Consider the following 15,257-nt stretch of genomic DNA (forward strand, 5'->3'; position numbering starts at 1 on the left):
TAATTAATTTCAAGTTATCAAACCAGCAACTCAGCAACATTGTCCATTTAATTGTACTAACATCCTGATTACAAAACAAACATCATATATCTTTTTTTAATTCATCGCATGTATTCAAAATTGAGATAAGTGATATGCTGCGTATCTTGACATGGCTTTAATTATTAATGAATGTCTTCGGTGTCAATATATATATATATATATTATATATTATATATATTATATAATATATATATATATATATATATTAATTATATATAATCTACTACAGATATTAAGGTGACCATATATATATTAATCTAGGCATTATGGGGACCGCTGGATTAAGGCGACAAAAATTGGTCTCCTTAATATTTTCAGTCCAGATTTGATGTATCAAATGTCAATAAAAATGTCCATTGACAGTAAGTTGATAAGCTTGAATGTTTATTTACGAGATCATTTCATTGTTTTAAATCTTATTATCTTTTAATATTAAAAAAAATATTCTTAAACTTTTGTGTGTGTATATTTGTGTATCCATAAAAATAGCTATTAAGGCGACCAGGGAAAAAATCATAATTTTGGTCAAAAATAGCTATATACTAAGCATTTTTTATTTGTTTTACTTTATTTAAAGCCTATTGTATTTTATCCCGAAGTTTCATTCCATAAAAAACAGAAATAAGGAAATTCGATATTTCGTGTACCACCAGCATCCAAATTTTCAAGTATACAGAAATTTAACTTTCCGGAATATAACGGAAATTTTCGGGTATCTCCGTGGTACCATCTCCGTGCAATTATGCAGTATGGCGTTCATCTCTTACGGAAAGAGAATGGTAACTTGGTAAGTGTTTAAAATACATATTCAACGTTTTTTTTCGTTTATTTTTATGACTTTTGTACAGTAGTATAAATCGTCCACCCTTTGGATGAAAAGCAAATGATTTATCCGGATTTTGTTCATCCGAAACTAAATCACTAGTATCAACATCCGGTGTAATTTTTGCTTGTATTTGGAGAAACTCGATTGATTTCTAGCAAACTTGGTTTACCACTACATCGTCGCTTATTATTTGGTATGTTCCAATCTAAAAAGGGATTTGCTCCCTTAACATCTCAGATTTTAATAAATAAAAGACGAAATGATACAAATGCCTTACATTTTGTTTGTCAATGTCATGTCATTAGTCATTCTCATCACCTTTGAATAGCAGAACAGAACGAACACTATCACCAATTCGTATTGTGGCTTTTTGCATGTGTCTTAAATTTTCATATTTGATAATAAATGCAACAATAAAATATTTCCCTTATTCTGCCACAGTTATGCACCAGTCAATTGTAATCATGGCCCCCAGGCAGGTCTTGTTTATACCAGAGATAGCAGGGGAAATGGGCCATGTTTTTACGTTCCAGGTGGACCGGCAGTGCTGAGTGAATGCAGTGTTATTGTTTTTGCGCTGAAAACAGGGAATGGGCCTAACCTAGGATGTCCCAGGGGCATTTGACGGGGATCTGGTCATTTCGTAACCTTACCATTTCGTAACTGCTGAATCATGGTTATTTTGGAACCATTTTGTTAGTCAATTCGTAACCGTCAAAAAATCAATTGCTCGTATGGTAACCACCATTTAACAAGGTGATAAATAGTACACTTAGCACCTCGTTAAGTGATTGTTCGAACCTGGATGTATATGGCACAGCAACCAAGACACCAATTAACTCAAATTCTCACTAGTAACAAGCCAATAATTTATGTTACTCAATAGTTATTAGATAATATATATCATGGTAAATTAGAAATGATTTGTTATACTACCAAAATATGTTAATTATTTTCTTACATTTTGCTTACTTAAAACAATAATTTAAGACTGATCGCGATGTATTTTTGAGTAAAATTACGTTTACATAAATGATCATTCTTGACTATTTCATTGACTATATTTGTTTGAATTGTTGAAAACGAACAAAATTTTGTTCTGTTCTTTTCTCAATTGATCCATATTCTGCATACTTTATATCCGAAACCGACAAAAAACAGCCTAAAATTATTAGTTATGGTACAGTGGAAACTCACTAAACCGGATCTCCACAAAACCAGAATCCTCGGGATGCTGGAATTTTATCAGAGTCCCGGTTTTCCCCTTCTATTTTCAATGTAAAAAATCCCTACAAAACCGGAACCCCGGAATTCCGGATACCGGACAAAAAATCGAGAAAATGTGTTAGTTGTCAACGTAATTTTACCTTACAAAACCGGACGTTTTGTTCAAACATGTCAAAATAATTCTGTGTATTAGGAATTCGCGAATCACGTGTCACTTTGTTTTGACAGCCGGTACGTCGTTAAATATTACACCTGTGATGTTGTGTTAACACGATAATCGATAATGATGATTGCGCTGTGGATTGACTGTTGCGCGATAATCAAACGATAATCAAACTTGTGAAAAGAAAATTGATGAAAACATTTATTTGTTTGTTGCAGAAAATAAAGAACTAGAAACGTTTTTTTAGTGATCATTTTGAAGGGTTGTTTTATCTAAAGACTTCTATGATTGAATCAAATAAGAGCGGTGCTTTAATTAAACTATCAAACATACTAAACAAGCATTAAATTACGATAGTTGTTTTATTTCAAGACTTGGAAAAAAGATGGTTATAAAACGCAGAAATGTTTAATTATGCTTATCACTTTTGCAAGTGCTTTAATCATGTCTAAACCTCCGTCTAAAACGTCGGAGAATTGAACTGTCCTAGAGGACAAAAGCCTTTAAAGGTTAACTCAGTTAATATATTGAGTAAACTTACTCCGTACATCGAATCCCCACTAAACCGGAATCCTCACTAAACCGGAAATTTTGCCCAGTCCGGACCTTGTCCGGTTTAGTGAGTTTCCAATGTATTAATTTCCAATAACAAGATACAAAATTAAACATATGGGCACATTTTTAATACAATAAGCATATAAAAAGCGCATACTCTCATTCAGCAAACTCGCTACATTTTACAATACTTCTATGCAATTTAAAAAAATGAAATTCTAAAGTTATATGGTCTATATTTAAAAAATATTGGGTTAAGGTCACAATTCCTCTCAATGGTAGAACATCTATGAATTAAAAATTATTACATTTAATATTCAGCCTACTTATAATATTTCCTTCGCAACATAAAAAAATAGCTAGTGTGAATGTTTCTATTTGTCATAGTTTCAGAGTTTACACTAGTTCGCACTACACTATTAGGAATAAAGAAGGAATACAACTACTAGATTTAACTTTGTTTATGTTGTTATTTTTATGTTTTATACTTACAGTAAACTTATTTTGTAAATTCAAATGGTATTAAATTAATTCCTCATAATTATAGGAGTCAACGGTTAAGATATGACCATTCGATTTCTTAACGGTTACGAATTGACTAACACAATGGTTACGAAATGACCAACAATGAGCGGTTACGAAATGACCATAATTCATTTGACAGGGCTTTTACCAGCTGTTTGTCTGTGCAGAGCGGGAATTTTACCTGGGATTGGCTGGACCGAAAGTCAAAGTCCCCGCTATTAGTAGGACCTTGGGGGCCCATGCTGCAATTGACTGTTGCATTATTTGGATTTTTTCTTAACTTTACGACACGCCCCCCTACAGTATTTTATAGTCAAGTTTAGTAACATTTATTTACAGAAATTGGATAACTTAACAAGTAAAGTAAACTGTACTGAGCTTTGAACAAACCTACATACTTATAAATCAAAATTGATATTTTGGGGTCTACACTGAATAAAACCCAAATGTTAGTTTTGATTTGCTAAATTCGAACAGTATTTAGTCTATCCACACAAAATTTACAGGATCATCAGATAACAAATTTTCTAAAAATTCTCTGTTTGCCAATAGGGAAGACATGTTAAAGTGGGGTTATAAGGTTGCTATCGGTGACCAAAAAAATACTATTCAAAATTGTGAGTATTCATTTATCTTTCGTTCAGTTAAGAGCATGCAATGGCATAGTGGTTGGATTAGATAATCTGACAGCGGTGCTGGACGTCAGGAGTTCAAATATTGTTGTAAGTTCAATGTACCAAAAGAATACCTTTGGAATACACAATTATCTATAAAAATGGCAGAGCAAATTGCCCATATTGTAGTAATGTCTTAGATCCAGCTTGGATAACTTGGACACAGTAAGCGGTTCACACCCAGGGAAATTCTCAGATAAAACAGCGCTTATGAACTTGAACATTACATTTTTCATTGAGACAAAGAAAAAACATTATTGCTGATCTTCTGAAAACAAATCTTGGATTTAAACTAATCACCACCAAAAATATATGCATTTTAATCACACAATGTAAACAACTGCGCCACAGATCTTATCTGTATGTTTAGGGTTTTTAAAATTTAGCAGTTAAATATAGATTAGCATACTGGTAGGTCTGGTTGGTCTGTTGCTTTAGATGCTAAGTAAACATAATGTCAGTGATTTCATCACTATTTCTATTTATATATCAGTTTTCTTCTTCAGAGCTTCTCACATTTGCACCATTTTTTTACCATTTGAATCAAAAAAAGATAAACAAACACGGATGGAACATTTGAAAATACAATTCAGTTGGTTTCTATTTTCATGCTCATTTTTGCTTGAAATTATTCTGCTTGAATGTGATTTTTGTTGCTTAAATTTGAACTTAACTCTTTGTGAATATATATAATTTTATGCCGACATAAAATGTTTTATGGATCTGCGGGTTGAACTGAATCACCCTTGCTAAATGTGCGGGTTTAACCGGTTACATCCAAAGTGTGGCTTATCAGCGTTCCACGCCGTGACCAGTGGTCACATGGTGTGTGCTTGGCTTATCAGCGTTCCAAGTCGTGACCAGTGGTCACGTGGTGGGTGTCAGCCTATCGCTAGCCTCCCGCGTCAGCCATTCTAGAAAAATCTTCTGAGATACGTGATTGTATATTTTGAGCAAAATATTTTGCATAATATTCCTCCACCTCCCAATCCACCTCCGTACATATTTAAATAATCTATGTATATATTATTTTTATGCATTTCTTTATGTTGTATATTTGTAGTGCAATCAACTAATTTCTATGTTGTTTGTGTATTGTTTTATACGTCATTTCTTTAAACATATACATGTCTAGGCATTTGATCTAGTATATTTTGGTTTTATTGTTACACGGTTATTCATCATTGGGCAGTTATTTGGACGCCCAATGTGCTAGTCGTGAATAATATGTTACGAGGATGTCAAACTCGTATTTATTATTTTGTTTTGACATTGAATAAATGTCCTTTTCACTGACTGTGGTTTATTATTCACGTCTCCCACTTAGTTGAACTTGTCATGGCCAGCCCCTCCTTATTCAGTAGCAATACATAAATAAGGAATGTAAGAGGTCAGATTTCAGATTGTTCATTATTTCTGGAACACTAAATACTTTATTTGATTGTGTACACTGCACTTTCTTGTTAAGCATTCATCCAAATCATTTGGGTAAATATTGGCAGAAAAACTGCTTTTAGATTTATACTGGTCATCAAAACCGGCACTGACAAAACATAAGATGTGTCTAATTAATGTGCGGGAAAGAGGTTTAAAGGTGCGCCCACAACGAAATGCTTGCGGGTCACAGTACCCCTTCAAGTAGTTCTTGGAAAAAAATGATTCTCTCAGGTAGCGTTTGATTATGTGTACATTGTATCCTTGTATGTATTTTCAAGTGTACACATGATTTATATAAGGTTTGTACAATTTTAGTTTTATTTAAATTTTAAAATTTTGACATTTTTTTTAAGATTTGCCTGCCCCTGTCTAAACACTTAAATTCTTGGTCTTTGGACTATTGTCTGCAACTTCAAAACACACTTTTTGGAACAGGACACATTTTTCTGATATTTTATCCAGTTTGACTGCAATACAAGTTGTATTTATCAATCAAGTAAAAAATGACATTTATTTTTCCATAATTACCTGGTAGTTATTTGTTAATTTGTTTTAATTCATGGATAGGTTTATTGCGAGTGTCATGGAAAGCTGGAACTTTTCAGTACACAACATGCAAACTGAGAATGAACTGTGTGTGCCGGCTTTGCCCCCCCCCCCCCCCCCCCCCCCCCCCCCCCCCCCCCCCCCCCCCCCCCCCCCCCCGGACACGCAATACAATTCGTGTTTCGCTGATCTGTTGGCTGGGATCAGATCATCCATTTGGGGATTTAGATATGTTACCCCAGCCAACAGGCTGCATGTTTAATTTTACTCAATACTAAGCTTTGTTTTAGTGCGAACATCAACATGTTTATCTAATTGCAGTTGCTGCTTGGGACAATAAAGTTAAGTCAGCAACCGTCTACCAGACTGCAAGATTCATCTCTTCCAAAGGATGTCGTACCTTTCCAGGTGGGTGTGCATTGATTGATTGATTGATTGATTGTGAGTTTGTGTAAATGAATAACTGTGAAACCATAACCAAATGTTGGGCTGTAAAGGTGTGTATGTGCATGCTTCACATATTCTCCATCCTTTTGGCATACTGGACCGTCATCAGACACTCTGCCATGAATGTTAGAGAGTTTAAAGCTATTTCTTATTTTCCTGTGTAACTATATTGATGTTAGATTAAATTTACGCCGCCGTGTTACTGAGTAACAATTTGAAATTGGGCCAAAATCATCAAGCTAGAGCTTTGCATAATCTTTTTCAAACTTCTGCAAGATTTCTGCCCTTGACAATATTTGCTCGCAGCCCCCCTTAAAGTTGCACTTCGTTCAGTATTTGAAAGCTTACGGATACACTTTTTTGTTAATTTGAGATCTTAATGTGGCTACTTCTAAGTAAATAGATGCTCAAAGTAACTAGATGCTCTGGGTGTTCACTGGGTGACAAAGGCTACCAGTATTGGTTGTTTCTTTTTTCTGAAAAGATGTTTCTAGTGAATTGCCCAGTTGCAGTGGTTTTGACGCCACAGAACCAGCATAGCTCCATGACAGATATATATGTTTTCGTCATTGATGTCAGTACTGCTGTATTGGAGGCCTCACAATTTCTGTGTGGAAATGTCATCTGATACACTCATAACGGCGTATTTCTAGCATAGCTTTCATAAGTGCATGGCCATTCTCTGTCATTTTCAGATACACTGTGTTTTGTGTGGATAAGAAATGCAGAGTGGTACCACCAATCACCTAAGCCACCATTCCCCTAACAGACAATAGGCTCATGGGGACAGTTCCTGCAATTTACAGAAAAGCTCTCAATTGTAGCCCTACGAACTTCAGGTAAGCGATAAATCTGGACTTCAAGATATCTCTGTACTCACTGTAAGTTTATACTTCATTTGAACAAAACATAGGGCCGAATTCAGAACAATCACTCTCACTCACACTCAATGAGTTAATCCTCTGTAATCACATAACGGTCGAGATATTTTCGAGTGAAAGGTATATCCGTATTCACAGGTGTGAGTGAGACTCAAGTGTTTTGCGTGAGTGGGACATTTGTGAGTGCTCGGCTAGGCCACTTGAACCGCCCTCGAGGATTGGTTGTGAATAGGAATTGAATGAGTGTATGTGAAAAAAGTACATGGCAAGTAGAAAAGATGAAATATATCAAATATTTGGAACAAATAAGGGACATGCTCGTTCCCAGACAATATTTAAGAGACCGGGATAATCCATTGAAGTACATGTTCATTCAATAACGTGGCCATCTATAAACAAAACAAATTCAAAAGGATGCGCCTATCATATATTTGTTTTGTTTCGCAATGATCTTGAACCCCCAGCAATGTTGATGTTTGCAATTCATCAATGGCTGCAAAGACAGGCAGCTAAAGGTACGTGAAGTTAGCATCCTAGCGGCATGAAGTTAGCGGCCTAGCGGCGTGAGGTTGACGGACTAGCGGCCTAAATTTGTTATCTATTTCAAGGTTTAAATGGAAAATAAGATAAATCAATGTTTTTAGTCGTACATTAGCGGCCTTAAATTGTTTTCTACTTCAGAGCATTTTTATATGAGTTTTCTTCTAAAACAATGCTAAAATAATTGTTTTCCTATGCAAAATACATCACGCTTGAGCGGTCTTGCGGCGTGAACTTGGCGGCCTGGTGGCCTAGCGGCCTAAAAATCCCCAAAACTCATCCAGCAGCCCATGAAAAGGGGGAAATGCTGATATTCGCTAAAGGATGTTGATTTATGAAAAGGACATTTAATTTATCATTGTTTTAGAAAAGAACGCATATAAAATGCTTTGGAATAGGAAACAATTTTAGGCCGCTAGTCACATGAGGCGGCTAGGCCGCCAGGCCGCTAACTTCATAGCGTGGTAAGGGAATTGATATGTATTTTCCAGCCTACATTCAGCTGGATTATTATTACTATTATTACTATTATTATTATTATTATTATTATTATTTATTATTATTATTATTATCATTTTCATCATCATCATCAGCAGCAGCACCACCACCAGCAGCAGCACCACCAACACCAACACCACCATATCATCATCAACATCATCATTATATATTATTATTATTATTATCGTCATCTTCATCCATTTTCCCCTACATTTCTTGAGTTGTTTTTCACTCCGAGGTGTTATTTCCCCATAAGAAGTAGATTCATTCGCTAATTCTATCCATCTGCTATTTTTTCAACTTCCATTTTTTCAACTTCCATATATTATTTTCAAACGCCCAAGACCGCTTTATGTAGAATACAAAAGCAAGATTATATATGAATACATATTTAAATTACGTGATACAATGGAAAACGGCTACATATTTAAAACAGCAACAACAATGACAACAAAAAACATGCATTTAAACGTATTTTGCAACAGTTATTTACAACCCAAAACGTTTATTTTTATTAACCAATTGTTTTAAAATGTAAATTCAGTTTAGAATAACACTTATTATCATTTGTTTGTTGCCATAACTAACAATAAGGTACTCAAATCTCAAATAAACATATGTTTACAATGTATAATGTAAACATCACCATAGTCAAACAGATAATCCGATATGATCATGTAAACATACGTGTATAATTATATACTGTATTGCTCACTTGATGAAGTGGAGTGTTAGCGAGGCGTGTGAATACGAACAGATCACTTGAGTGTCACTCCCCATATTCCACTCAAGTGATCATTTGAGTGTCCCTTACGGGAATGTGGTTGGAGTGTGAGTGAGAGTGGATGTTCTGAATTCGGCCCTTACAATTTCAGCATCAAAATCCAGGTTTAGATCCCAGACCGAACTTTGTCTCCTTCATTAAACTTAATTTCAGATGTTCTATAAGCCACATACATGTTCACTACTTATGACGGATAAGAACTTTCGCAAATTGATTATAAATGCGTTTTCCCAGATTTACACCCTCCTCTTGCAGATACTGCCGATGGTGAAGCTTGGGTGCACCGGGCCGGTTTTCCAGCCGTGTGGAATCAACATCTCCAGCTGAACTGGGGCCGGGAATTATATAAGACTCCTTAGCAGCATGGTGAGCTTTTGCGTATTTATTTCCAGGCTCATATACCCGGCCAGACTTCTGCGTTTAAGCTTTCCTGTCGTCATTTTTTTAAATAACGTATCTCAAGTCTTTCAATGAAATCACAACTGTGACACCTTTGGAGACTAGATTTAAATTAAGGAACCATTATGTGTAGAAAGCCTTTTGGGTGATTTAAAATCAAATTAGTAAACAGGATTCTCATGGTTCATGGTTTATAATTGGCCTTGTGGACCTTTCATTCTTTACTTTGGTAACAGCCGCTTAAGTATGTAAGAAGGGGGGGGGGGTACAGATGTGATAGTAAACAGTGTTTAATAAGGTATATTTGTTTTTATTTTATCACCATTTTGAAGGTAATGATTTTGTTAAATCAGGGTTAAGTAACAAGTTTAACACAAACACTGTAACATGTTCTTTATTTCAAATAAATCTATAAATTATCTCTGGAGAATTTAGTCTGATCTCCATTTCTCAGAAAATGTAGCTGTCTAAGTGCCTATTCCATCAATGAGTATCACTGTCTTTAAATTGCTGTTGCGGTACAGTTTAAATAGCAAAAGTTTTATGGCCCTGCTTGTTTGCAACTCCTCATTCATTTTTGTACAGCGAGAAAAGTAAGGGAATTCTAGAGATTTACTAGAATTATGGATTGTTTTTCTTGAGTTACACAGTACATAAGGAGGAATAAGTGTGTACACAACTCCTCATTTTATTCCTGTTTATTATTTATATATGTAACATAGATGTGTACAAGACTTAGAAACATGACATAAAAGAGCTCACTTTGATAAATTTTCTCAAAAAAGATATCTTTACTGTTAAAGTAAGAACTTTTACTGCATAGTAAGTAATGTCTTCTGCTCATCTTTATGACATCATTACATGGAATGGAAACTTCCCAAGATACATTTCCACATGGCGCAGCTCATTTATATATATTGCTGATGGATTGTTTAGAAAGGGACAGTTTTAATTGGACAAAATGTTTTAATCGCCATTTTACAGAGTGCCAGCCAGTCATTGCTGTTCTTGCATTGCTGAGGAGGACAGTCCTGCCAACATAACAGTTTGTTCAATAACAGGTAAAAAACTGGTCTCACTTTACATTTTCAACCACTGCCAGATAATATAATCTTATATAATGATAACTCCTTCTTCACAACTGGTGTTAAATATATAATGATTAAACAAACAATAAAATGAAATTATGCTCTTTAAACTCAGAACCATTATTGACTGTCAGATGCTACTGGTAAATGAACTGGTCTTGATGTCCTTTTCTTGAGATAATAACTATTTGCATATTACCCCGGTACTACTATTGTACATTCAATAGAAAATCGTCTTGTTTGTATCGTTAAATGGCTTTATAATGTTCCCCACTTCCTGATTCTTGAAAATTACGTGAACAAATGACAATCCTACTACCATTTAAAGTTTGATTAAATTTCGGACAAATGTGTTTGTTTTAATTTGCCTTCTGCTTAAAGTAAGGGTATATATACTGGGCAAGAAGTGCTGAATTTCATCGTGAATGACAGTGATTATCCATAGTTTGAATTTGGTTCGGACATGTTTGACGGGAATTCAAAGACATTTTTTTGTCATCATTTTCGCATACATTGGTTCATTCTAAGATAAAAAATATAACCTTTTTCAAAATGTTAATCTGTGAGAGTGCAGCTTTAATAGACCTGTAAAGACTTGTCGATGTGAAACTAAACTCTCAATCAAACTTTGGTAAAAGATCAAATGCGGGGCTCCGTGTGCGGCATAGACTGTGTTAATTTTTATTTAATATGATGAAGAGCTAGTTAAGTTATCTTTGTTAAAAGTCTTCATTTGAAGCAAAATATGTTTCAATACCCTGTATGAATTTTCTTCACTGGATATTGATTATAAAAAACATTGCTCCAGGGTGCGGAGCTATTTTTTGCTATATGTCTATATGGAAAAATCTTCTCCTCAGAAGTCAACTTTGTTCCCCAATGTGCAAGGCACAATCGGTGAAAATAATTTCAATAAAAGTCACTGATTATTATTATTGTTATTATTATATTAATAAACTTTTACTATTTCAGGAGACAAACAGAAACACAGAGGTGCTATACATTCTGATGGAAAAACAAAAGCATCTCCCATCATTTTGGCGTGGCTCAGATCAAGAGGAGAATTTTAAGAAAGGTAATAACTGAGCGACTAAGAACATGCAAGTTGCACTGGTTAGAGTGTAAGACCCATCTCCCTTCATAAGAATTGATAATCATCACTGTATTAAATCAAGAAATTGAAACGTAAGTGTCTTGTCTTTTGCAGTGTTTTTGAAATATAATATAATTTAAAAAAACTAAATTATTATTTAATATGATTGTGAATGTGTGATGTTTTCTTCTGATCATTCACTCTCAAAAACCAGATACTAAAAACATATTTGTAGATTTTTTGTTTTACTTGTAAATATAGTTTTAAGGTTGTATTTTAGGCAAAGCCTTTTATTCTGCTCAATACAAACTTAAATATTGTAAGAGTTATGGCCCTTTGTTTTTTAAACAAATACATTTTTTTATGTTTTTGTAAGCCCATTATTAAGGGACTTTTAATATTTTCACCAGCTGCATTATAAAGTCAGACCAAAAGTGTTCAGTAAGTGTCCAAACAATAACTAAGTTAGAATCCTTTCTCAAATCAAGTGAGCGATATAGGGCCATCTCTGTGTTTGTCTGACTAAAAAACAATAATCAATCTTTGAGTTAAATTGACAAATATTGTTGTAGAATGTTTTGTGAAGACATACAATTGGATTACTTTTGTGTCAATAGGATTAAGGTTTCTGCACATAAAAATTATTTAGAATTGCATTTGGGTCAGTCGGTTCACGTTCAATATTACTTGCAGTATAAGTGGAAGCAGTGACTTAAAATTAATTACCAAACAGTTTCTGCTCAATTGCTTTGAGTTAACATACGAGTTATGAAACTTGGAATACTAGTTCTTGGTGGCATAAATGAAAGACCTTGTTTTGTCACATTGACTTGTAATCAAGCACTAACTTCCTCTAAATTCTCTTCAGGTGATGGTTGGGCACACACAAGAAGACATAGATCACAGGTGTCTAGCCATATGAGTAGATAGGAGTGTCACACTCTGCCAAACTTACTTCATCAGACGAGCAGAAAGCTTCTCAAGATCCCGCACTGCACACTAAGACATAGTCTTTGACTACAACAAGGTGATGAAAGTACAGAGGTCCAATTGAAATCAATTCTGTGCTGCTGTCATTTCTTCATTCTGGAAGTCGATGGACATGATTTATTATGGCATCAAGTGTGCAGTTTGCCGACTATCAGCAGTCTTGTTCACCAGCTGTGCAACTTGAGCTGGTAGCTTTATTGCTTGAAGCCACTGCATAAGAGGGGGAAGGTGCAGGCTCATCAAAAAGTCTCAAAAGTTGAAACTAGGAAAAGAAGTTTATCAAGAGTGTGAATCTATTTTGAAAACAATCGTTACAATGATTTGGTTTCCTTTGAAACTTCATACATACTATGAATTGAGATGCTTAAATAAAAAACCGCTATTCAAATATCAGGAAACTGCCTTTTTCATACTAAAGGGTAAATGATGTCGCCATTTCCTGTATGTATTTAAATAAGATATGTCTCCACAATTAATATTTTTAGGGAATTTTTCTCAACCTAATGAATGAGATTAAATTGTACAGCGTTATATGAGCTTAATATGTTTTCTCATTCTTTAAAATTGTGAAAAATTGTCAGAAGATAATTAGACCAGTATCCATTACTGCAATCATACAATCAAATATACAGGGACAAGCCCACTGGGCATATAATATAATTAAACCCTGTTTAGGGGCACGAGGCAAACAGAGTTACTTTCAAACGTTAAAGCTGCACTCTCACACTTTGGATGTTTTGACAACTTTTTCATTTTATGTCTTGGATTGGAACCATCCAATTTTTGCGAAAAATTAAATCCCAGATTTTTCTATTTAAGTTAAAACATTGATGTTTTTTATGCACTTTTCTTAAACCGTTAGTAACATTAATTTTCGAACGGAAATATGAAATCTGCGATCTGATCTTTTGTCAGCAATCTTTTATCATTGGTTTGCAGATAATTACGCAAAAACTTGCTCATTCGAAGACAAAAAAAGTTGTGGAAACGGTATATCTGTGAGAGTGCAGCTCTAAATGTTTAATTGCTTAGAAATTACAGGGATTGGGGTATATTTTTAGTGTTTTTATTGCTTGTTTTTGATTCATACAGTCATACTTTATTCTTCAGGGCACAACTTACAAATAAACAAAACTGGAAAATGGTCATATCAAAAGGTCAAAGATAATGCAAGTTGAACAATCATATTGTTCATGGCTTGTATTTTTGGTATATTTTGTTGCATATGCTATAGAAAAGTTGAAAGTTAAAAATAAATTCATAGTTGAAATGATGGCTTTGAATGTATTGTCAGATGAGAAACGGCACTATTAAGAAATAGGTATAATGGTACTTTATTTATTTTAATCAATTTTAGATATTATGAAAATTATTATCTTATTTAGTACATGAGACCTTTTAAACAGTTATTGACAATATAACAATGTGTATATGAAGCTTTAGATCAAACTTAAAGCTGCACTCTTACAGATTGTCAGTTTAGACACAAAATTGTCTCAAAATCGGCTGATTTGGTTATCATTCCTTTAATTCAGTCATATTAGATAATTCACAATAGAACCAATCAAAAATGTTTGGTAAAACTGCCGAAAAGTAATTTACATTAAATTGTTTGTAATGCTTTTAGTCATTGTTCGTAATGCTTTTAGTCATAAAACATCATTTTTTTAACATAAATATGATGAACTGCAATCTGATCTTTTTTCAGCAGTCTTATATCACTTGGGTCTAGACATTTCTGCAAAAAATACTCCATTTATTGACAAACAATAAAAGAGTACCGGTAGTCAAAACGATCAATCGGTGAGATTGCAGCTTTAAATACACCTTTTAAGACCGCGTAAAATTCCAATGGTTTGCCTAAATCTTTAAAGCTAGCATACTGTTTAATTGACAACCATACTTATTGTTTAAAAGTGTCATGATATCTTTGTACAATGTTTTATATAATTCATTAAAGAAGTCAAAACAAATTTGTTTACCTTGTAATTTGTTATCTGTTATTTAAATGACTCAGACAAAAATGGGAACGTCAGTGCTAGTTCTTTTACTATTAACATCCCATGAAGTTTCTATTGGTGTAGCAGCAAGGAGGTGTTACATTAATTATGCATCATTTAAACCAAATTATACATTCATATGCACATCATACAGGCGTGTAGCCGCCTATACGTGAATACGCGGCTGAATCCACATGATTCTGACAAAAAAATCAACCAAAGTTGCAGTATGCGAACTTGACTACATGAATCTAAAACTGGTTATTTTCCAGTACTAAATAATGCACATCGGAACGCCCAGAATGCACTAGATTGCACCATGGTTTTCAAAATTTTCTGAGGGGGCACGCCCCTGAACCCCCCAGCACATGAATTCACATGAATAGAGGGGTAGCTACGCCCCTGACATAATTGAAACCACAGTGTGGCTAAACAACACTTGTATGTTTATCATACGCAGTGATCTCCCATGGAAATGCAATCGTCAAAGAATCTGAAGGGGCTGTTTATATGGACTAGATTTGAAATGCACCAAGTGTTTA

General features: G+C 34.4%; 1 long non-coding RNA gene across 2 annotated transcripts; it reads left to right on the top strand.

Annotated features, from left to right (window-relative positions):
* Nucleotides 1-298: 298 nt before the first annotated feature.
* On the top strand, nt 299-13,252 carry LOC128214964 (uncharacterized). Of its 2 annotated transcripts, none has more exons than XR_008258018.1 (7): nt 299-829; nt 6,317-6,403; nt 7,138-7,281; nt 9,401-9,511; nt 10,529-10,605; nt 11,605-11,707; nt 12,594-13,252. It is a non-coding gene; the product is annotated as an uncharacterized LOC128214964 (long non-coding RNA). The 2 variants fall into 2 exon arrangements; XR_008258029.1 differs by lacking the exon at nt 299-829 and adding an exon at nt 981-1,061.
* The last annotated feature ends 2,005 nt before the right edge of the window (nt 13,253-15,257 follow it).

This window comes from Mya arenaria, chromosome 1, assembly GCF_026914265.1.
Source record: "Mya arenaria isolate MELC-2E11 chromosome 1, ASM2691426v1".
Lineage (NCBI taxonomy): Eukaryota > Metazoa > Mollusca > Bivalvia > Myida > Myidae > Mya > Mya arenaria.